A 24,262-nucleotide genomic window follows, 5' to 3' on the forward strand; every position below is an offset into this window, starting at 1 on the left:
CCTAACTCCGTGTTCTCTAGTATTTGAGATTTTCACCCTACCCATGCTTCTGATAATTTTAGTAACTCGCTTGTATCTAGTAAGGATTAAAAAAATGATCCTCGGAGTAACTGTCATTTCCTTCCTGGCTTTCCTTTACTGTCTAAGATAAAATAAAGTTAAAAATCTCTGAAACTTCTTTGATGTATGGTAAGGTGGTTAGGGTTTCTGACTGTGTTTGGTCTGCTTTTCGTGGTTTGTTCTTGAGGAACCTGCGCACTGTATTTTTTGAGTATCCGTTCTTCTTGAATATGGTGTATAGGTGGTTCTCCTCTGTTTTCCGAAGTTCGTCTGTGCTGCAGTGTGTGGTGGCTCATTGGAATAGTGTTCTGATACAGCTTCGTTTGTGTGTGTTGGGATGGTTGCTGGTGTAGTTAAGTATTTGGTCAGTATTTATTATTTTTGGTCAATAATAAGAATGTAAGTATAAGTGGATAGACCTCCTTGAAGGTGGATAAATAACCAGGGCCAGATATGTTTTATCTTATGATTTGGAGATGTCGGTGTTGGATTGGGGTGTACAAAGTTAAAAATCACACAACACCAGGTTATAGTCCAACAGGTATATTTGGAAGCACCAGCTTTCGGAGCGCTGCTCCTTCATCACGTGGTTGTGGAGAACACAATTATAAGGCGCAGAATTTATAGCAAAAGTTGTCTTACAACTGTGTCCTCCACTACCACCAGATAAAGGAGCGGCGCTCCGAAAGCTAGTGCTTCCAATTAAACCTGTTGGACTATAACCTGGTGTTGTGTGATTTTTAACTTTGTACACCCCAATCCAACACCGACATCTCCAAATCATAAGATAAAACATATCTGGCCCTGGTTATTTATCCACCTTCAAGGAGGTCTATCCACTTATACTTACATTCTTATTATTGACCAAAAATAATAAACACTGACCAAATACATAACTACACCAGCAACCATCCCAACACACAAACGAAGCTGTATCAGAACACTATTCCAATGAACCACCACACACTGCAGCACAGACAAACTTCGGAAAACAGAAGAGAACCACCTATACACCGTGTTCAAGAAGAACGGATACTCAAAAAATACAGTGCGCAGGTTCCTCAAGATCAAACCACGAAAAGCAGACCAAACACAGCCAGAAACCCTAACCACCTTACCATACATCAAAGAAGTTTCTGAAATGACAGCCAGACTACTAAGACCCCTCGGAATCCTAGTAGCACACAAACCCACCAACACTCTCAAACAAAAACTAACAAACTTAAAAGACCCAGTACAACCCATGGACAAAACCAACATCATCTACAAAATTCCATGCAAGGACACTACGTAGGACAAACAGGAAGAAAGTTAGCCACAAGGATACACGAACACCAGCTAGCCACAAAAAGACACGAACCTCTCTCCCTCGTAGTCCTACACACGGATGGAAAAAAACCACCAATTTGACTGGGACAACACATCTATCCGGGGACAAGTTAAGCAAAGACAGAGAATTCCTAGAGACCTGGCACTCCAACCACAACACCGTAAACAAACACCATATCTAGATACCATCTATCAACCCCTCAGAAACGAACAGGAAATGACATCACCACAAACCCCAGGAACCCCATCCAGGATAAACATATAAACAGAAAGCAGGAGACAACAGCTTCCCTTCACTTGGAGGTCACCACTGATGATGTTACCTAGCCAGGTAATGAAACATCTGGATATCAAACCTACAGCTCAGCGAGCAAACCCACACCCTAAACCTCAACCTGAGCTACAAACCTTCACAAACCTTGGAAGAAACAAAGTACTCATGAAGAACTCTGCCCACATCTGTGCATCCACACATAAGTGACCAAGTCCATCTCTGATATATCTAATTCTTATGTTAGTTAACCTTTTGCTCTTGATGGACTGATAAAAAATCTGGTGAGTTTTCCTTGATTTTATAAACTAATATACTTTCATATCATCTCTTTACTTTCCAAATTTTCTTTTCTTAAAACTTTATCCTTTACTTTTCATGATTCTAGAATACCATAAGATATAGGAGCAGAAGTACACCATTCAGCCCATCCAGTCTGTTCCATCATTTAATGAGATCGTGGCTGATCTGATCATCTTCAATTCCATTTTCCTGCTTTTTCTCCTAGCCTTTGGTTCACTTACTTTAGCCTTGCATATAATTAACTACCCAGCCTTGATAACCCTTTGTGATAAAACAAAACTCATAGATTCACAACCCTTTGAGAGAAGAAATTTCTCCTCATCTCTGTCTTAAATGGCCAGCCTGTTACTCTGTGCTTGGTCCAAGAATCTCCTACAAGAGAGAATACCTTTTTCACATTTACCTTATTTGTATATTTCAATAAAGTCTCCTCTCATTCTTCTAGACTACAGTGAGTACAGACCCAATCTACTCATTTGCTCTTAATAAGTCAATCCCTCCATACCTGAGACCAACCTAGTGAATCTTCTTTGGAATGTCTCCAATGTCAGTATGTCACATTTTCTTAGGTAAGGGGACCAAAACTGCTAACAATATTCCTGATGCAATCTCACCTGCACCTTGTAAGACTTCCCTAATTTAACATGCCATTCCCCTTGAAACATTCCATTACCCTTCCTGATTATCTGCCACACCCGTGTTGTAGCATTCTGTGTTTCATGCACAAGTACCTCCCAGTCCCTTTGTGTTGCAGCTTTCTCCATTTTAAATAATACTCTGTTCTTTTGTTCTCTCTTCAAAAATGCACTACTTCCTACATTATACTCCACCTGCTTACTTACCCTATCACGTTGGAAAAAAGAATCCAGGCATGGACAATTTTCTCAATGGTGAGAAAATTCATAAAGCCAAAGTACAAAGGGATCTGGAAGTGCTAGTTCGGGATTCTCTGAAGGTTGACTTGCAGGTTGAGTCCGTGGTTAAGAAAGCAAATGTAATGTTGTCATTTATTTCAAGAGGTTTGGAATGTAAAAGCAGCGATGTGCTACTGAGACTTTATAAAGCTCTGGTTAGGCCCCATTTAGAGTACTGTGTCCAGTTCTGGGCCTCACACCTCAGGAAGGACATATTGGCACTGGAGAGTGTCCAGTGGATATTCACACGGATGATCCCTGGAATGGTAGACCCAACATATGATGAACTGCTGAGGATCCTGGGATTGTATTCATCGAAGTTTAGAAGGTTGAGGGGAGATCTAATAGAAACTTACAAGATAATGCATGGCTTAGAAAGGGTGGACGCTGGGAATTTGTTTATGTCAGGCAGGGGAGACTGGGACCTGTGAATTAGAGGGGGTCAATTTAGAATGGAAATGAGGAGACAATTCTTCAGCTAGAGAGTGGTGGGCCTGTAGAATTCATTGCCTCGGAGTGCAGTGGAGGCCGGGATGTTAAATGTCTTCAAGGCAGTGATTGATAAATTCTTAATCTCATAAGGAATTAAGGGATACGGGGAGAGTGTGGGTAAGTGGCATTGAAGTGCCCATCAGCCATGATTGAATGGCGGAATGGACTTGATGGGCTGAATGGCCTTACTTCCACTCCTATGTCTTATGGTCTAATAACCCTCTGTAAACTGTTTCCATCACTCCCCCAACTTGCCTTTCCACAAATTTTGCATCGTCAGCACATTTGGCAATAGCACATTCACTTCCTTCCTCCAAGTCGTTGAAATATATTGTAAAAAGTTGCAGTCCCAGCACTGATCCCTGTGAAACTCCATAGGTCATGGGATCATCAACCTGTTGTCCCCACTCGCTGATTCCTGCCCATGAACCAACTCTCTATCACACCAATATACTACCTCCAAAACCATGGGCTCTTATCTTATAATTTAACCTTTTGTGAGGCACTTTGTTAAATTATTTCTCGAAGTTCAAATACAAGACTGGTTTCCCTCTTTTGACTCTGGTTGAAACTTTAATGCCACGAGTAATATAGGCAAGGTAGATGATGAGTTAAGGGAATAGATTGACACATGGAATTGCGATATTGCCACCATCTCAGTGACTGGTTGAGGGAGAGCAGGCAACTCGATCGTCTGGGGTATAGGATCTTCAGGAGAGACAGGGAGGGTGCAAAAGAGGAGGTGATGTCGCATTATGAATTAAGTAGTCAGCTAATCTGTAAGGAGGGACAGTATCTTGGAAGGATCTTGAAAGAGGCTTTGTGGGGAGAGCAAAGGAATAAGTTTATAGGCCCCAACAATCAGCAGGAAATTCAGAAGCTGATATGTAGACACTTCACTGACGTACGTAAAAATAATAATTGGGTAATTATATTAGGGGGTTTCAACTTCTCCAACATTAATTGGGATAATCATAGACTAAATGGTTTAAAGGGGGCAGATTTCTTGAAACATATTCAGGAGATGTTTGGATGTCAATATGTGGACAGCGCTATGAAGTTCAGTGCTGGACTGAATTTTGGGGAACAAAGCTGAACAGGTGTTCAAGGTGACAATGGGAGAATATTTCAGTAACAGTGACCTCAACACCTTACATTTTAAGTTTGTTCTGGAAAAGGAGAAATATAGTCTACCAAAACAGCTTTTGGATTTGGTGAAAGTAGATTTCATATAAGTAAGGCCAAAATAGACTGGGAACAGTTAGTTGAGGTTATGTCTACAGCAGATTAGTGGGAGGATTTCAAAAGGTATCTGGGAGGACAATAGGCCCAACATTGTTCCCTTTAGTGTGAAATAAAGGAGCAACAAGCCCAGATAAACCTGGATATCTAGGAATACTCAGGAATCGATAAATAGGCAAAGCGAGACCATATAATTACGAGAAGAAAGAGGGGCATGAGAAAAGATTGGGGAGAACACAGTCTTTAAGTGCATGTCCAAAACTAGGGGGCATGCATTAAAGGTGAGAGGGGGAAAGTTCAAAGGAGATGTGGGGGGCAGGTGTTTTACACAGAGAGCAATAGAGGTCTGGGATGCACTGCCATTGGAGCATTTAAGGGGTTTCCAGAGAAGGACACAAACATGCAATGAATGCAGAGAAATGGATCATGTTCAGCACAACATCATGGGCCGAAAGGCCCATTCTTGTGTTGTACAGTTCTATGTTCTATATTAAGGGAAGAGGATAACCAGGAAAAGAATCGGGCACGTGAGGGACCAAGGGGCAATCTGTGCATGGGACTAGAGAACATTCACAACTAGTACTTCACAACATCTTCACGCGGGAGAAAGAACATGTAGATACAGAATTTGAGAAGAGAGTCCATGAAGTGCTTGAGCTAGGGCGGCATGGTGGCTCAATGGTTAGCACTGCTGCCTCAGAGCACCAGGGACCCAGGTTCAATTCCGGCCTCGGGTGACTATTTGTCGGGAGTTTACACATTCTCCCCATGTCTGCGTGTGTTTCCGAATGGTGCTCTGCTTTCCTCCCACAGTACAACGATGTGCAGGTTACGGTGGATTGGCCATTCTAAATTGTCCAGGGATGTGCACGTTAGGTGGATTAGGCATGGAAAATGCAGTGTTATAGGGATTTGGTCTGAGTGGGATGCTCTTCAAAGGGTCAGTGAGGATTTGAGGAGCTGAATCACCTGCTTCCACAATGTAGTGATTCTCTGATTAACATATGGAGTGACAAAGTAGTGAAGGTTTTAGCTGGTTTAAGAATGGACAAATTCCCAGGTCCGGATGAGTTGTATCCCAGGATGCTATGAGGGATGAGGAAGGAAGTCACGGAGGCCCTCTACCATATTTTTTAAATCGTCTCTGGTCACAGAAGAGATATCAGAGGATTGGAGGACGCCTAATGTGATTTCACTTTACAAGAAGGGTGGTAGAGATACATCTGGGGATTACAGGCCAATGGGTATCATGTCAGTGATAGGGAAACTGTTGCAGAAACTTCTGAAGGAGATAATTAATCTCCACTTAGAGAGATACGGTTTAATCGGGGTCATCTATCATAGAATTCCCTACAGTGAGGAAACAAGCCATTTGACCCAACAAGTCCACACTGACCTGCCAATGAGTAACCCACCCTGACCTATTCCCCTACTACTGTACATTTATCCCTGACTAATGCACCTAACCCACACATCCCTATGGGCAATTTAGCATGGTCAATTCATCCTAACCTGCATATCTTTGGACTGTGGGAGGAAACTGGACCTTCCAGAGGAAATCAGTGCAGATACAGTGAGAATGTGCAAACTTCACACAGACTGGAATTGAACCTGGGTCCCTGATGCTATGAAGTAGCTAACCACTGAACCACCATGCCGCCCATAGTCAGCATGACTTTGTCAGAGGGAGGTTAGAATTATTCAAGGAGGTGACCAGGTGCGTAGACGAGGGTAATGGAGTTGACATAGTTTATATGAATTTCAGCAAAGTCTTTGACAAAAGTCCCACACAGGAGGCTGATAAAGAAGGTGGAAGCACTTGGGTTCCAGGTTAACTTGGTAAATTGGATCCCAAACTGGCATAGCGATAAGAGACAGAGAGTAGTGGTGGAAAGCTGTTTGTGTGACTGAAGTCTGGTGTGCAGTGGTGTGTCACAGGGATCAGTGCTGGGGTCTCTTATTGTTTGTCATATTCATGCATGATGTAGATGAGACTGTGGGATGGCTGATATTTCTGGCTTAAATGTGCAACCCTTCTTCTAGATGATGTCCTCTTTTTCCAGACTCTCACGTGAGGAGAAACAACCTCTCTGTATCTACTCTGTCAAGTCCTCTTAAGAATTGTGGATGTTTCAATAAAGCCATCTCTCATTCTTATAAATTCTAATGAGTACAGGCCCAACCTACTCAGCCTCTCCTGTAAGATAGTTCCTTCATACCTAGGATAAACCTAGTGAACCTTCTCTGGACTGCCTCTAATGTCAGTCTATCTTTCCTTAGGTAAAGGGGCCCAAAACCATTCACAGTGATCTAACTAATGACTCCCTGGACTAATGCCTTTGAAATAAATTCCATTTTCCCTCATTATTACTTGCTGAACCTAAATGCCAGCTATTTGTGATTCATGTGTAACGACGGCCAAATCCCTCTGGTCTGAAGCTTTCTGCAGTATTTACTCATTTAATCAATATTCAGCTTGTTTATTCTTCCTGCCAAAGTGCATAACCTCACATTTTCCCACATTATGTGACATCTGACAAAGTTGTGCCGATTCACTTAACCTGTCTATTTCTCACTGTAAACTCTTAATGTCATCCTCAGCACTTGCCTTCCCATCTATCATTATGTCATCTTACTTTGGTTGTGGGTAAGGTGTTGGAAAAGGTTGAAAGAGATAGGGTTTATAATCATCTGGAAAGGAATAATTTGATTAGGGATAGTCAACACGGTTTTGTGAAGGGTAGGTCGTGCCTCACTAACCTTAGTGAGTTCTTCGAGAAGGTGACAAAACAGTTGGATGAAGATAAAGCAATTGATGTGCTGTATATGGACTTCAGTAAGGAGTTTGATAAGGTTCCACATGGTAAGCTATTGCATAAAATACAGAATTTTGGGATTGAAAATGCTTTAGCGGTATGGATCAGAAATTAGTTAGCTGAAAGAAGACAGGGTGGTAGTTGATGGGAAATGTTCATCCTAGAGCTCAGTTACCAGTGGTGTGCCACAAAGATTTGTTTTTTTTTAGATTAGATTACATACAGTGTGGAAACAGGCCCTTCGGCCCAACAAGTCCACACTGACCCGCCGAAGCGCAAGCCACCCATACCCCTACATTTACCCCTGACCTAACACTACGGGGAATTTAGCTTGGCCAATTCACCTGACCCGCACATCTTTGGACTGTGGGAGAAAACCGGAGCACCCAGAGGAAACCCACGCAGACACGGGGAGAACGTGCAAACTCCACAGAGTCTGTCGCCTGAGTCGGGAATTGAACCCGGGTCTCAGGCGCTGTGAGGCAGCAGTGCTAACCACTGTGCCACTGTGCCGCCCACTCCTATTTGAGGCCACTCCTATTTGTCAGTTTTATAAATGATATGGAGGTGGGCCCAGAAGGAAGGGTTAGTAAATTTGTGGACAGACTAAGGCAGGCAGAGTTGTGGGTAGTATCGAAGGATATTGTGGGTTACAGAGGGCCATAGATAAGAGCTGGGCTGAGAAGTGGCAAATGGAGTTTATAGCAGAAAAGTGTGAGGTAGTTCACTTCGGAAGAAATAACAGGAATGCAGAGTACTGGGCTAATGGTAAAATTCTTGGCAGTGTAGATGAACAGAGAGATCTCAGTGTCCAGGTGCACAAATCCCTGAAAGTTGCCACCCAAGTTGATAGGGTTGTTAAGAAAGCATATAGCGTGTTGGCATTTATTGGTAGGGAGATTGAGTTTCAGAGCCATGAGGCCATGCTTCAGCTGTACAAGACACTGGTAAGGCCGCAACTGGAGTATTGAATATAGTTCTGGTCACCACATTATAGAAAGGATGTGCAAGCTTCGGAAGAGGTTTAGAGGAGATTCACTAGGATGTTGCCTGGTATGGAGGGAAGGTCTTACGAGGAAAGGCTGAGAGAACTGAGGCTGTTTTCATTGGAGAGAAGAAGATTGAGAGATGACTTAATCGAGATGTATTAGATAATCAGAGGGTTAAGACAGGATGGACAGTGAGTGAAGGCTAACATGAGGGGGCTTAGCTTTAAATGGAAGGATGATAGATTTTGGACAGATATCGGGGTAGTTTCTTTACTCAGGGAGGAGTACAGGTGTGGAACGGTCTGCCGGCAACAGTAGTAGACTCACCAATGTTAAGGGCATTTAAAGGGCACTGGACATACATATGGATAATAATGAAATGGCGTAGATTAGATGGGCATCAGATTAATTTCACAAGTCGGTGCAATGTCGAGATCTGAAGGGTCTGTACTGCGCTATATTGTTTTATATTCTATGTTCTATCTGCAAACTTGGTGATAGGATATTCACTTTCTACATCCAAATTATGAATACATATTGTAAATAACTGAGCGCCCAGAATTGATCCCTATGGCACTCCAGTAGCTACAAGTTTGTCATTCTGGCAATGTCCTCTTATCTGTTTTATAACTACCCAAGTTGATATATTATCTACAACATCATGGGCTCCTGTCTTATGAAGTAGGTTATGTATGGTGCCTTATTGAACACCTTTTGGAAATCAAATATATTACATCCATAGCTTCCTCTTTCCCTGTCCTACTCGTTACTTCCCCAAAGAATTCTAAATAATTTTCCAGGCGTGATTTCATTTTCATGCTGACTCTTTGATTTAATGACATTTGTTTGAATGTTTTGCGATTACACCCTTTGTAAAAGAATCTAACATTTTTCCAATGGCGGATGTTAAGTTTACTGGACTATAGTTACCGATTTTTTTCCCCTTCCTTTTTTAATAAGACTGTTACATTGGCAATTTTCCAACCTTATGGCACTTTTCCAGAATCGAATGATTCTTGAAACATTCTTACCATGATCCCTGTAGCTATTTCCTTTATTATCTTAGGAGACTATCCAACAGGTCTTTGGGACTTATCAGCTTTTAGCCACATTCATTTCCCTAGTACTTTTTCTCTTGTTATAGTTATTATGTTTATTTCTTCCCCTCCCCCTTTAGACCCTTGATTATTAGAATTAGACTTTCTGAATCTATCAGTGTCCTCACTGTGAAGACCAATAAAAAGTATTGATTCCGTTCCTTTGTCATTTCTTTGTTACCCTTTATTATTTTCCCAGTCTCGTTCTCCAAGGAGTCCATGTTCACTTTGGTATCACTTCCTTTTTTGCAGAAAAGAAGATCTTACTGCCTGTTTCTACATTATTTGCTAGTTTACCCTCATTGTTAATTTTCTCCATCTTTATTACTTTATTGATCATATTTTGTTAGTTTTTGGATCTTTCCCAATCCTTTCATTTACCACTAATTTTATGTTTTTTTCTTTCAATTTGATATAACAATTTGATACAAATGAGGTTCCAGAGATTTGGAGATCAACCAAATCCCCTTGTTTAAGAAAGGAAGCAGAGATAATGCAGGAAATTGTAGGCTGGTGAGCCTGATGTCTGTGGTGGGGAAGCATTTGGAGAAGATTCTGATTGAAAAGATAGATGCACATTTGGAAGAAAATGGACTAGTTAGTAACAGGCAGCATGGTTTTGTATGAGGAAGGTCATGTCTCACCAATCTGATATAATTTTTTGAAGAGGTGACAAAGATACTTGATGAAGAAAGTGCTATGGATATAGTTTATACAGACTTTAGTAAGGCATTTGATAAAGTCCCACATGCCACAGAAGCTAAAATCACACAGAATTTGGGGTAGGCTAGCTAGATGGATATAAGACGGGCTTGGCCATACAACTGGTCATAGAAGACAGAGGGTAGCAGTGGAAGGGTGTTTCTCAGAATGGAGACCAGTAACTAATGGTGTTCCAAGGGACCAGTCTTGAGTTTCTGTTGTTTGCAGTATGTATAAATGATCTGGAGGAAAATGCGGGGTCTAATTAATAAGTTTGCAAATCACAGGAAACTTTGTGTAGTTGCTGATAGTGCTGATGATTATGAAAGAATACAACAGGATATAGATAGATTGGCAACTTGGGCACAGAAATGACAGATGGAGTTTAATCTAGACAAAGACAAGGTGATGCATTTTGGAGTATCAAATTTATGTATGAATTACATTATAAATGGTAGATTCCTTAGGAACATTAACATACAGACAGATCTAGGTGTACAGGTCCACAGTTCTCAAAAAGAGACAACACAGGTGGCCATGGTGATTAAGGAGGCAGATGGCATGTTTGCCTTCATCGGCTGGGGTTTGGAGTACAAGAGTTGGCAAACCATGTTGCAGCTATATAAAACCCTTGTAAGGTCACATTAGGAATACTGTCTGCAGTTTTGGTCGCCACACTACCAGAAGGACATGGAAGCTTTGGAGAGAGTGCAGAGAAGGTTCACCAGGATGTTGTCCGGTCTCAAGGGCCTTAGCTATGAGGAAAGATTAAAAAGACTAGGATTGTTTTCACTAAAGATGCCAGCTGGGAGGAGACCTGATAGAGATCTACAAAATTATGAGAGGCATAGAGAGGGGGATCGTCAGAAGTTTTTTCCCAGGGTTGAAGTTTCAATTACAAGGGAGCACAGGTTCAAGGTGAGAGGGGAAAAATTTAAGGGAGATGTGCATGTGAAGTTTTTCACACAGATATGGTAGGAACCTGGAATGCACTGCCAGCAGAGGTAGTGGAAGCAGGCACATTGGCAACATTTAAGAGGCATCTGGATGGTTACATGATTAGGGAAGGAGTAGAGGGATACAAGCTAAATAACGGCAGAAGGTTTATTTTTTAGTTTAGTTCGGGCATAGTGTTCAGCACAGGCTTGGAGGGCTGAAGGGCGTGTTCCTGTGCTGAACTTCTCTTTTTGTTCTTTGTGTTTTTGTTCTTTTTAAAATCATCTCTGTCCTCCCTTTCTCCCTCTGTAAGAGTAAAAAGAAAACCCCAGAAAACCCAAGGAAGCTTGAATGAGCAAATTCCAACAAAAAAAGAATTAGCTCTACCCAATCAAACATCGAAGCGAAGAAAATTTTACTAGCAACCACTGTTAGCATTGTTGAAATTAAAAGAGATTGTGAAAGGGAATTTAATTTATCTTTGTGATCTGGACATTTGATCTTTGGGGACTGTTGTTTTCCCTGTCCATAGTTTGTTCTCCACCCATCATATGTGTAAAATTGCCTGCCCTTTGACTGTCTTAATTATAAATAAGTGTGTGTATTTATGGTTTCTAAATGGGTGCAGTTCAAGTCCCATAATAGTTGAGAAGTAATTCTTTCTTTTCTCTGCCACTTGTTAAGGTTAAGTGTGTTACAATAAATAGTTATCTTCTATTGATAATGAAACCTACTACTGTCTATTACAGCAGTCTGTCAGCTGAAGTGATCATTTTGGTGCTCTTATTGGGATTTTGAACACGTTAGAACATAATTATCAGTGCACTCTTCCCAGTTAAGTTGTGACCCATTGTACATAGCTGCTGGACATTATGTGGGAATCAATTGTGCTCCATGTTCAATGATAACTGTCTAGAAACAAACACTGAACAGATTTGCAGTGCTGTAGTAGTGTCCCTAACTCTGGGTGAGACTGTCCAGGTCACTTGCCCTGGTGGTATCTCACAGCATTTGTGAATAGAGTGGTTGTTGGGTTAAGGGGATTTTGTTAATGCTGTAAATAAACATAAAAGTTTATAAAGATTGCGTCCAGGTGGTTCCTTCTTTAACTGGCTTTCTGTGAAGGAACATAGTGAGGATGAAGGACTAGAATGATGGAGACAGTGAAGCAAAGTGAAGGGTGACTGGAGAAGGGTACAGGTGGTGGGAGAGGGAGGGGAAGGGATGGAAAGCAAAAGGGAGGTATGAAAGGGCTGGGAGGGTAAAGGATAGAGAGGGATGGAAATGGTGAAAAGTCAAGCATGGGGGAGGGTGAAGTAGACAGATAGGGAGGGAGGTGGAAGGATAAATGAACGGAGGGACTGCAGAGGCAGAAGGATGGGAAGGGAAGAGAGGGATGGGGAAAGTGAAGGAGAGAGGGCTGGGGGATAAAAAAAAGAGTAATAGGTAGAGTAAAGCAGCGGGTTAGTGAAGACAAGGAAGATGGAGAGAAAGATTCAAGGAGAAATGGAGGGAGGGAGAGAGGTATAGAACTGGACTGCTTGTTTTTTCTCTCTCTTCCCGGCGGTGATGGGGAGTGTGCTGTGGGGAGGGATTGCTTGCCCTCTCTATGACTCCCTCTCTCTGCCGCTCGCCCACCCATCCCTCCTGCTCCCTCTGTCCCCCTCCCTCTCCCTCCATGTCTCTTCCACCCTCCCCTCTCAGTCTGGGTTGAAGGATGTACTCTGCTGCCTGCCTGCTTCAGGATGCTGCTGCTGCTGTTGCTGGCCGCCGCTGTGTGGCTGGAAGCGGAGGGGGAAAGCGCTTGTTTACCTCGCTGACAGGGTGACCTTGGCAGCAGCACTGCCCGGAATGCTGGATCTGGCCTCAGGATGATGCCGCGATAGATGCTGCTGATTCCCAGCTCCGCAATCCGCCCTTGGAGGCCAGGAGCTGGGCGATTCCGGACACTTTCGGAAGCTTCCTGCTGCTAAATCCTCAAACGCTGCTGTCAATGAGCTGCTCCCAGGGGCTCCAGGAGGGCACTGGATCGCCCCTCAGCATCGTAGGCTGGTGAGGGCACAGCTCTTTACCTGGGCACCAGCTGCAGATTTCAGCTGGCACCGCCTCCCGTCACAAGCTGCTCAATCTGTGGCCTCTGCAATGGAACAAGAGAGAGGAAGAAGATTAACTCCAGGGACAGCTCTCTCTCTGGCAATCTCCATCTGTCTCTCCTCAGTCTATTCAATCTCAATAGCTCTCACGTCCCTTCCGATGCTATTTTAGGCTCTCTTTTTGCCAGTTAGCCTTTCTCCTCTCTCTCCCTCTCACACACCCAGATGCACATACACTCCTGTTCATACCTGCATTAGCCCTTCCCCCCACCCGTCACACCCTCTTCCTGTTCATGCAACAGGTATATGACCAAAATTACATCCTCAAATTCTAACTCTGCTGTCACAGAAACACCATTGCTACAACTTTTCAGCACCTCTGGTAACAACTGGAGAGAGTTGCTGGGCACAATATTAGCAGGCTCACCATGCTGAGGTTGAATGTGGGTCCCAGGCTCGCACTCACTCATGCTGGACCACTGAAACAATATGCCCCAGGAGCAGCGTTTCATCTCAGTGCAGAATCCCAGTTAAGGGCCTCGATGTTACACGATTGTGGTCCAACAACGCTAAAGAAGTAGTGATTTTGTTCCAAGTCAAGTTGATGAGTGGCTTGGGAGGGAATTTGGAAGTGATAGCGTTCCTGCAGTCCTTGTCCTCCTAGATGGGAGAGTTTGTGGGTTTGGAAAATACCATCACTTTGCCCCCTCAACCACAGATCCCAGGCACACAGTACTGCTGCTTTGCCTTGCCTTTTAATGCAGACACAAAGCTAGGAAGCTAGTAACGGTTGTCAACAATTCCCAGTAAAGTCAAAGAAGTTAGCTTTCCTTCAGGGAGTCCCAGCCAATAAGTCAAGGACAGCCTCATTCTATTCAATCTCAATAACTCTCAATTTCTTTCTGTTGCAGTTAATGTCTCTGTTTTTGTCAAACAACCTTTCTCCTCTCTCTCTCTCTCTCTCTCTCTCTCTCTCTCACACACACACACACACACACACACATACACACTGATGCACACATTCATGGATTTGGACAGGGTCAATTATGAGGGACGAGAGTGTGGTGTTCCAAAAGTACAGTAGGTCATGCAGCATCCAAGGAGTAGGAGAATCAATGTTTTGGGCAAAAGCCCTTCATCAGGAATGTCTTTTGCAGAAGGGCTTTTGTCTGAAACTTCGATTTTCCTGCTCCTCGGATGCTGCCTAATCTGCTGTGCTTTTCCAGCACCACACTCTTGAGGTGGGCGGCACGGTGGTACAGTGGTTAGCACTGCTGCCTCACAGCGCCTGAGACCCGGGTTCAATTCCCGACTCAGGCGACTGACTGTGTGGAGTTTGCACGTTCTCCCCGTGTCTGCGTGGGTTTCCTCCGGGTGCTCCGGTTTCCTCCCACAGTCCAAAGATGTGCGGGTCAGGTGAATTGGCCATGCTAAATTGCCCGTAGTGTTAGGTAAGGGGTAATGTAGGGGTATGGGTGGGTTGCACTTCGGCGGGTCGGTGTGGACTTGTTGGGCCAAAGGGCCTGTATCCACACTGTAAGTAATCTAATCTAATCTAATCTAACCTTCAGTATTCACAGTCTACTCAATCATGGGGCAGTCAGTCAGGAAGCTCAACATATAAGGGGTGAGAATCTGAATATTGAAGATCCCTCCAGCTGACTTGAGTCTTTCTGCCTGATTTTCTGTTGTTTTCCTCCTGGAACAAGAGAGAGGCAGATATTAGGGATATGAAATAACTGCTGTTATTTCTGATGCAGGTGGGCGAATGAGTAGGTAGTGCAGGGGACATTCTGGGTTCGTGAAGTGAGAGGTTGAGGTGAGTGACAGCAAGCGAGGTAAGATATGTCAGAGAGTGTTTGATCATGAAGCTTAGTGGAAGGTGGGTGCAGAAGCAGATACAGAGTGAGTATTGCAGCATTGGAGAGAGAATAGTGGCACATTTATTGGTCAAAAGGAGGAGGTCATTGACCTATTTCCAACAGTTCTGGGCATTCCTCCAAATGGCTCACAGCTTGCTCCATGAAGGTGGGCAGCCAGTTTCCTTTTTGTGTTATTTTTCAGGCTTGTCAGCAGGTTGCTACTCTCAGGAGTGCCTTCTGACACACTGCCAACTCGGATCGGGCTGGCATGGTCTCAGTGTAGTGACCTCCTCTGCTTATCCTGGGGGAAAAGAAACTCTCGTCTGGGCACCATCCCCTGCTGCTGGCAAACTTGTGTGCTAAAATCCCCTTGTCTGGCATATCTGGGGTAAATGTCAGGAACTGTGCAGGGTAGCTCAGACTGACAGCACCACAGCTTTTTGTGAGAATTTCAAAGGCAAACCACTCTCTGAGAGAACAGAAAACTCTCCCTCATCTCCATTTTCAACAAGAGTCCCCACAATTTGAAAATGTAATTAATACTTCACAAGAAAGGGGTAATGCAGGCATTATAATTAAGGGGGAAGACTGTGAACGAATGTTATAAACAAAGGAAAAGAAGAAGTATTAATGAGATTAGCGTCCTCGAAAGTGAATATATTCCCAGGGCCAAGGAAATGTACTGCTGGCTGTTAAAAGAATTAACACAGGGAGTAGCAGAATGATGAGATATCAGAATAGCAGATCACCATTTTCCAATCCTTACTGAATACAGGTGTAGTGCAACAGGATTGGAGGTTTGAAGATGTTGTACTTTTATTGAAAAACACAGCAAGAGATATAGCAAATAATTAAAGGCTGGTTAGTGTAATCCCAGTAGAAGGTTAATGATTGGAATCAATTCTAAGAGACAGATAAAGTGCCACTTAGAAAGACACAAATTAATCAATGGACAGTCAATTTTGATTTGGAGAGTCAGAGAGTCATATGGCATGGAAAGAGAACCTTCAGTCTAACCTACCCCCAGCGACTGGACATTCCAGCCTAACCTCGTCTCATTTACCAGCATTTGACCCGTATCCCTCCAAACCCTTCCTAGTCCCATACCCATCCAGGTGTCTTTTAAATGTTGTAATTGTACCAGTCTCCACCACTTCCTCTGGCAGCTTGTTTCATACATACACCACTCTCTGAGTGAAAAACTTGTCCCTCAGGTCCTTTGTTAAGGAAAGATTGTGCCTGAGGAACTTGAATGAACTTTTTGAGGATGTGACAAAAAAGGTTGATCTAGATGGATCTGACATTGTACATGGAGACTGAGTGGAAATGTGGGATCCAAGGGACTGTAGCACAAGATAATGTCAATGGCAGGAAGCAAAGGGAAATTGTTGCTGGGTGTTTTTGGGACTGAAAGGCTATTTCCAGTGGTGTTTTGCAGGGTTCAATACTAGGTGCCCTGGTTTTTGGGGTGTGTGTTACCAATTTTGATGCAAATGTAGAGGGCATAATCAAGAGGTGTGCAAAAGACACAGAATTTGGATGTGTGTTGGGAGAAGTATGAGATGATGCATTTGAGGATGTCAAACAAAGCAAAAGAATACTCAATAATGGAGAAAATTAGGGATTTTGGAGTGAACAGCTACAGATCACTAAAGGTAGTGGGGTAGGTCGATAAGGCTAAGACGGGATGGGGAATCCTCTCTTTATTCGCTGACATATAGAATATAAGAGCAGGGAGTTTATGCTGCAACTGTACAAGCATAAGTTAGGCCACAACTTGAGTACTTTGTGTAGTTCTTGGCACCTAATTACTGAAAGGATGGAATTGTTTTAGAGATGGGGCAGAGAGGATTTAACAGAATATTGCCAGGACAGGAAAAAATGCAGCTGTGATGAAAGATTGGATAGGCTCAGTTTGTTCTCCTTTGAACAAAGGAGGTTGAGTGAAGGTTTGGCCGAATCATACTGGGGCCTTGATAGCATAAGTAGGATTGGCCGAATCATACTGGTAGAGAAGGTGGGGATCATTTTTCACCCAGAAGTTGCACTGAGGGAGTTGAATTGGTAACATTTTTCCTTTTTACATTCACCTAATTTTCTAATTGATCTGTTCAGAAATGTTATTACACACCTGTGAGACTTGTACGCTGGCCTTTCAGTCCATGGGTAGGAACACCAATTTGTGCAACCACAAAATGGTCCTCTCCATTTTGAAAAAAATTTAAGCTGTTTTTCCTGAATCAATCTGCTCACAGATGTTATTACACACCTCTGGAGCAGGTGGGCTTTGATCCAGCATCTCTCAGTACAGACGTAGGGACACTAGAGACCCCAGTCTCTAATATCATGTATGTACCGTGCACTGACTGATTGGGGCACTGGAGCCACCATCATTTTTTTTAAGTTCAGAAGGAAAGTTAAAAGCTTGACCAGGTAGTTGACTCAGCTGCATGAGGGATAGTTGACATTCAATCATCTGAAGCCTGAACATGGCCTCAATAGGTGGTGATCACTATTGAAGTTTAACAAGTGAGAGTCACTTCAGCTCACCCCAGCTCCACTTATGAACAGGATTGTTGAGGCCCTCTTGTGGCACAATAGGAGAGTTCCTAGTCCTAGACTATGAGGCACAGGTTCAAGTGCCACCTACTCCAGAGGTGTGCAATTACATCTCTGAACACATTATTTAGAAAAAATAGGTTAGTAAAAGAAAGTGATAGTTAGCAGGGATTCAATGGAATAGTGGTAGTGTGCCTACATCTGAATTAAGAAACCTAGCTTCAAGACTGAGTGGCCCTTTGGATTAGATTACTTGCAGTGTGGAAACAGCCCCTTCAGTCCAACGAGTCCACACCGACCCGCAACCCACACATACCACTACATTTACCCAACACTACAAACAATTTAACATGGCCAATTCACCTGACCTGCACATCTTTGGATTGTGAGAGGAAACTGGGGCACCTGGAGGAAACCCATGCAGACACGGGGAGAATGTGCAAACTCCACACAGACAGTCACCTGAGTCAGGAATTGAACCCAGGTCTTTGGTGCTGTGAGGCAGCAGTGCTAACCACTGTGCTGCCCTCTTTTGGAGCCGTGTCCAAAGGCCAAACCCCTGGATCAGAATATCCAGGTTCAAGTCCCACCTGCTCTAGAGGTGTGTAAAGACACCACTAAACAGGTTGATTAGAAAAATAGATCAAATAAAAAGGGACTGTTAAAAGTGCCTGGTCAGTACACTTCACACAAGCAGTTTGGGAGAAGACACATCCAGAGTGAGGTACAGATGAGTGAATGCCTGATACTGGAAACTTATTACATTGTGGGAATTCTTTGCACAGGGAAAGAGGCACTTCTTTTGTGGTGCTTATCATTTGTAAGATCCTCTTTCAGGGTTTCTAGTTCGTACGGCTATATTCTTCAGCTTCAACTGAGCAGAGAGAAGGGAGTCTTAGTTTAACAGCTACACTTTCAGGAGTCTGCTGATTGGGAAAACAAATCGAAACACTGACAGTGGTGTGTTGATTGGTTTGTAATGTTAAAAATGTTTACACTTTTAGGAGGAAGAAATTGACTATGAAACAACCGATATAAATAAAGGTCAGGGCCAATACAACATAGGAATATAAGTAAGCAATGTAGACTAAGGGAATTACAGTTAGCTTAAGGGGAGTAAGTTAACAATATTCTTACATGAGCATAATTATCAGTTTTAGGAAAGAGAGTTACTCAGTAGCTTAAAAGTCGGTATCTGCTGCCTTATCCTTTGGTGGTGGCTGTGTATTTGGAAGGTGCTAAGAAGCCTGGGTGAATTTATATAGTGCATCTCGTAGATGGCGAAGGCTGCTGCTACTGAGCATCAATGGTAGAGAGAGTGGATGCTTATGAAAATGGTGCCAATCAAGCGGGCCGCTTTGTCCTGGATGGTTTTAAGCTTCTTGAGCATTATTGGAGCTGGACCAATTTAGACGAATGGAGAGTATTCCAACACATTTCTGACTTGTGCCGTATAGATAATGGACAGACTTTGGGGAATTAGTTGAGTTACTCATTCAAAGATTCCAAGCCTTTGACACATTCTTATCAACACAGTACTTATATGAAGAGTCCAGTTCAATGTCTGGTCAGTTAAAAGCCCCAGAATGTTGATAATGGGGGATTCAGTGAGAGTAATGCCATTGAATGTCAAAAGGCAATGATTAGATTCTCACTTGTAGAAGTGGTCATGGCCTGGTATTTCTGTGGTGCAAAGGTAACTTGCCATTTGTCATTCAAAGCCAGGATATTGTCCAGACCTTGTTGCATTTGGACATGGACTGTTTCAGTATCTGATGAGTCGTGAATGGTGCTGAACATTGTGCAATCATTTATGAATGTCCCCACTTCTGACATTATGATGGAAAGAGAATCATTGGTGAAGCAGCTGAAGTTGGTTGAGCTAAGGACCTTCTTGAGGAAGTTCTGCAGAGATGACTGACCTCTAACAACCACAACCATTTTCCTTTGTTTCAGGTATGACTCTAACCAGCAGGCAGCTTTCCCCCAATTCCCATTAACTCCAGTTTTGCAAGATACAAATGGGCCAAAATCTGGCAGGTGTGGTTTAACATGGATAAATGTGAGGCTATCTATTTTGGTTGAAAGAAGAGGAATGAAACTTATTATCCAAATGGAAAGGAACTTCAGAGTGCTTAACGATGGGCTTAGGTTTTCCACATGCATGAATCACAGAAAACTCGTCTGCAGACACAAGAAATAGTATATAAAAGTAGGGAAATGTTGCCGTGACATTATAAAGCATTAGTGAGGCCACACCTAGAGCACTGCATACAATTCCAGTCCCTTTACTTAAGAAGTAATTGGAGGCAGTTCAGAGGATATTCACTAAGTTGATTCCAAAGATGAGGAGTTGGTGTTGTGAAGAGAGATTGAGCAACCCAGACAGACAGACACACACAGACAGACAAAGACCCACATGCACGCATACGTTTTGTGGGGTGAATTTGTACTTGCAGGGTTACATTGTACTTTGCTCAAAAACTGTATGCATTTATGTAAAACTCCGTTATCTCACTTTTTAGATTAGAATCAATCTAGAGATCATGGCATAGACAGAGAACACAGGGGGTCAACACCTTCAACACATTGTCTAGCTATCACCATTGTTAAGAGATAACCCGAGAATGCAATTTTTAAAAAAAAGTTTTGAGATTTACACATGAAAAAAGTGAAACTATCACTGTATTCTAACAGATGAAAGGCTTAACAGACAATCAATTTTTCAATGTATAATTTCAGTTACATCATACTGTAAATTTTTGCTATAAATTCTGTGTGTCAGGATTGAGCCCTCCACTATCACCTGATGAAGGAGCGTCGCTCCGAAAACTGGTATGCTTCCAGTTAAACCTGTTGGACTATAACCTGGTGTTGTGTGATTTTTAACTTTATACACCCCAGTCCAACACTGGCATCTCCAAATCATGTATAAAATCATGGGTGGCAGAGCTAAGGTAGATAGTCAACGGCTCTCCTCCATGGTGAGGGAGTCCAAAATGAGAGAGCATAGAGTCATAGAGTCATAGAGATGTACAACATGAAACAGACCCTTCGGTCTGACTCATCTATGCTGGCCTGATATCCCAACCCAATCTAGTCCCACATGCCAGCACCTGGCCCATATCCCTCCAAACCCTTCCATTCATATACCCATCCAAATGCCTCTTAAATGTTGCAATTGTATCAGCCTCCGCCACTTAAACATAGATTTAAGGTTTCAGGTGAGAGGGGAGAGACACAAAGTTTCTAGAGGGACAATTTTTTCACACAAAGGTGATGAGTCTCTGGAATGGGCTGCCAGAGGTAGTGGTGAAAGCCAGTACAATTTTGTCATTTAAAAAACATTTAGGCAGTTACATGGATGGGATAGGTATGGAGATATATGGACCAAATGCCAATAAATAGGATGACTTTAAATTGTGAAAATTGAGTGGAGTGTGCAAGTTAGGCTGAAGGGCTTGTTTCCATGCTATAGACATCCATGCCTCTCATGACTATGGCTGTGGTAAGCTGTTTTCTTAAACTACATGCTGCAGGTCGACCCACAATAGGGAGGAAATTCCAGAGTATTGACCCAATGTCATTGAAGAATCAGTGATATATTTCCAAGTAAAGATGGTGAGTGTCTTGGAGGGGAACTTGCAGGTGGTGCTGTTCCTATGTACGTGTTGCCTTTGTATTTCAGGATGGAAGTGGTCATGGGTTTGCAAGGTGCTGGCTAAGGATCTTTGGGGAATTTCTGCATCTGTTGCTATGGAGCATTGGTGGAGGGAGCGGGTATTTGTGGATATAGTGCCAATCAAATGGGCTGCTTTGTCCTGGATGGTGTCAAGCTTCTTGAGTGTTTTTGGAGATGCAGCCATCCACTTGATTCCTGACTTGTGCTCTTCCCACCCTATCTCTTGCAAAAATGCCATCCCGTATTCCCAATTCCTCCGCCTCTGCGGTATCTGCTCCCAGGAGGACCAGTTCCACCACAGAACACACCAGATGGCCTCCTTTTTTAGAGACCGCAATTTCCCTTCCCACGTAGTTAAAGATGCCCTCCAACGCATCTCGTCCACATCCCGCACCGCCGCCCTCAGACCACACCCCTCCAACTGTAACAAGGACAGAACGCTCCTGGTGCTCACCTTCCACCCTACCAACCTTCACATAAACCAAATCATCCGCTGACATTTCTGCCACCTCCAAAAAGACCCCACCACCAGGGATATATTTCCCCCCCCACCCCTTTCCGCCTTCCGCAAAGACCATTTCCTCCGTGACTACCTGGTCAGGTCCATGCCCCTCTATGAACCACCCTCCCATCCTGGCACTTTCCCCTGCCACCGCAGGAACTGTAAAACCTGTGCCCACACCTCCTCCCTCACCTCTATCCAAGGCCCTAAAGGAGCCTTCCACATCCATCAAAGTTTTACCTGCACATCCACTAATATCATTTATTGTATCCGTTGCTCCCGATGTGGTCTCCTCTACATTGGGGAGACTGGGCGCCTCCTAGCAGAGTGCTTTAGGGAACATCTCCGAGATACCCGCACCAATCAACCACACCGCCCCGTGGCCCAACATTTCAACTCCCCCTCCCACTCTGCTGAGGACATGGAGGTCCTGGGCCTCCTTCACCACCGCTCCCTCACCACCAGACGCCTGGAGGAAGAATGCCTCATCTTCTGCCTTGGAACACTTCAACCCCAGGGCATCAATGTGGACTTCAACAGCTTCCTCATTTCCCCTTCCCCCACCTCATCCTAGTTCCAAACTTCCAGCTCAGCACTGTCCCCATGACTTGTCCGGACTTGTCCAACTGGTTTATCTTCTTTTCCACCTATCCACTCCACCCTCTCCTCCCTGACCTATCACCTTCATCCCCTCCCCCACTCACCCATTGTACTCTATTCTACTCTCTCCCCACCCCACCCTGCTCTAGCTTATCTCTCCACGCTTCCAGCTCACTGCCTTTATTCCTGATGAAGGGCTTTTGCCTGAAACGTCGATTTCGCTGCTCATTGGATGCTGCCTGAACTGCTGTGCTCTTCCAGCACCACTGATCCAGAATCTGCTTTCCAACATCTGCACGGAAAATGTGTTGCTGGTTAAAGCGCAGCAGGTCAGGCAGCATCCAAGGAACAGGAAATTCGACGTTTCGGGCACAAGCCCTTCATCAGGATACTTCCAGCATCTGTAGTCATTGTTTTTATCTTATAAGTTGTAAGCAGGCTTTGAAGAGTCAGGAGGAGGGTTACTCACCACGGTGAGGTGATCCTAACCTCTGAGCTGCTCTTGTAGCCACTGTGATTAAGTGATGAGTCCAGTCGAGTTTCTGGACAATGGTAATGCACAGGATATTGGCAGTGTGGGATTCAATGATTGTTACACCACTGAATGTCAAGGCATGATGGTTAGATTGTCTCTCACTGGTGATCATAGAATCACAGAATCCCTACAATGTGGAAACAGGCCATTCGGCGCTACACATCCACACTGACCCTCCAAAGAGTAACCCACCCAGACTCATTCCCCTTCTACTCTACATTTACCCCTAACTAATGCACTTAACCTACACATCCCTGAACGCAATGGGCAATGCATGGCCAATTCACCTGACGTGCACATCTTTGAACTGTAGGAGGAAACCAGAGCACCCAGAGGAAACCCATGCAGACACAGGAAGAATGTGCAAACTCCACTCAGACAGTCACCCAAGGCTGGAATTGAACCCTGGCCCCTGGTGCTATGAGGCAGCAGTGTTAACCATTGAGCCACCATGCCTACCTAAATCATTGAAACCCCTCAGTGTGGAAACTGGTTATTTGGCCCAACAAATCCACACTGACCCTCCTAAGAGTAACCCACCCAGATTCCATTCCCCTATATTTATCCCTGACTGCTCAGGTTAGGTGAACATGGCCAGTTCACCTAACTTGCACATCTTTGGACCATGGGAGGAAACTGGAGCCCCCAGAGAAAAATCACACAGACACAGGCAGAACGTGCAAACTCCACACAGACACTCGCCCGAGACTGGACTTGAACCCGATGGTCAGAGCCTGGCATTTGTGTAGTGCACATGTTATTTGTCAATTTTCAACCCAAGCCTGGATATTATTCAGATCTATTTGATTTTGAACATGGAGTGCTCCAGAGTCTGAGGAGTCACAAATGGTGCTGATCATTGTGCAATCATCAGCGAACATCCCCATTTCTGATCTTATGGTGGAGGTAAAGTAATTAGTGAAGCATCTGAAGATGTTTGGGCCTAGGATACTACCCTGAGCAACTCCTGCGGAGGTGTCCTATGAAACTGAAATAAAAACAGAAATTCATGGAAAAGCTCAGCAGGTCTGACAGCATTTGTGAAGAGAAATCAGAATTAACATTTTGGGTCCAATGATCCTTCCTCAGAACTGATTTACAGCATTCACATTTCTTACGGTTTTTGCCCTGGAGCTGAGATGATTGACCTCCAAAAATCACAAACATCATCATATGTTCTAAGTATGACTCTAATCAGTGAAGAGTTTGCTGATACCCATTCATTCCAGTTTGGCCAGGGTACCTAAATGCCACACTCGGTCAAATATAGCCTTGATG

Source organism: Hemiscyllium ocellatum, chromosome 26 (assembly GCF_020745735.1).
Source record: "Hemiscyllium ocellatum isolate sHemOce1 chromosome 26, sHemOce1.pat.X.cur, whole genome shotgun sequence".
Lineage (NCBI taxonomy): Eukaryota > Metazoa > Chordata > Chondrichthyes > Orectolobiformes > Hemiscylliidae > Hemiscyllium > Hemiscyllium ocellatum.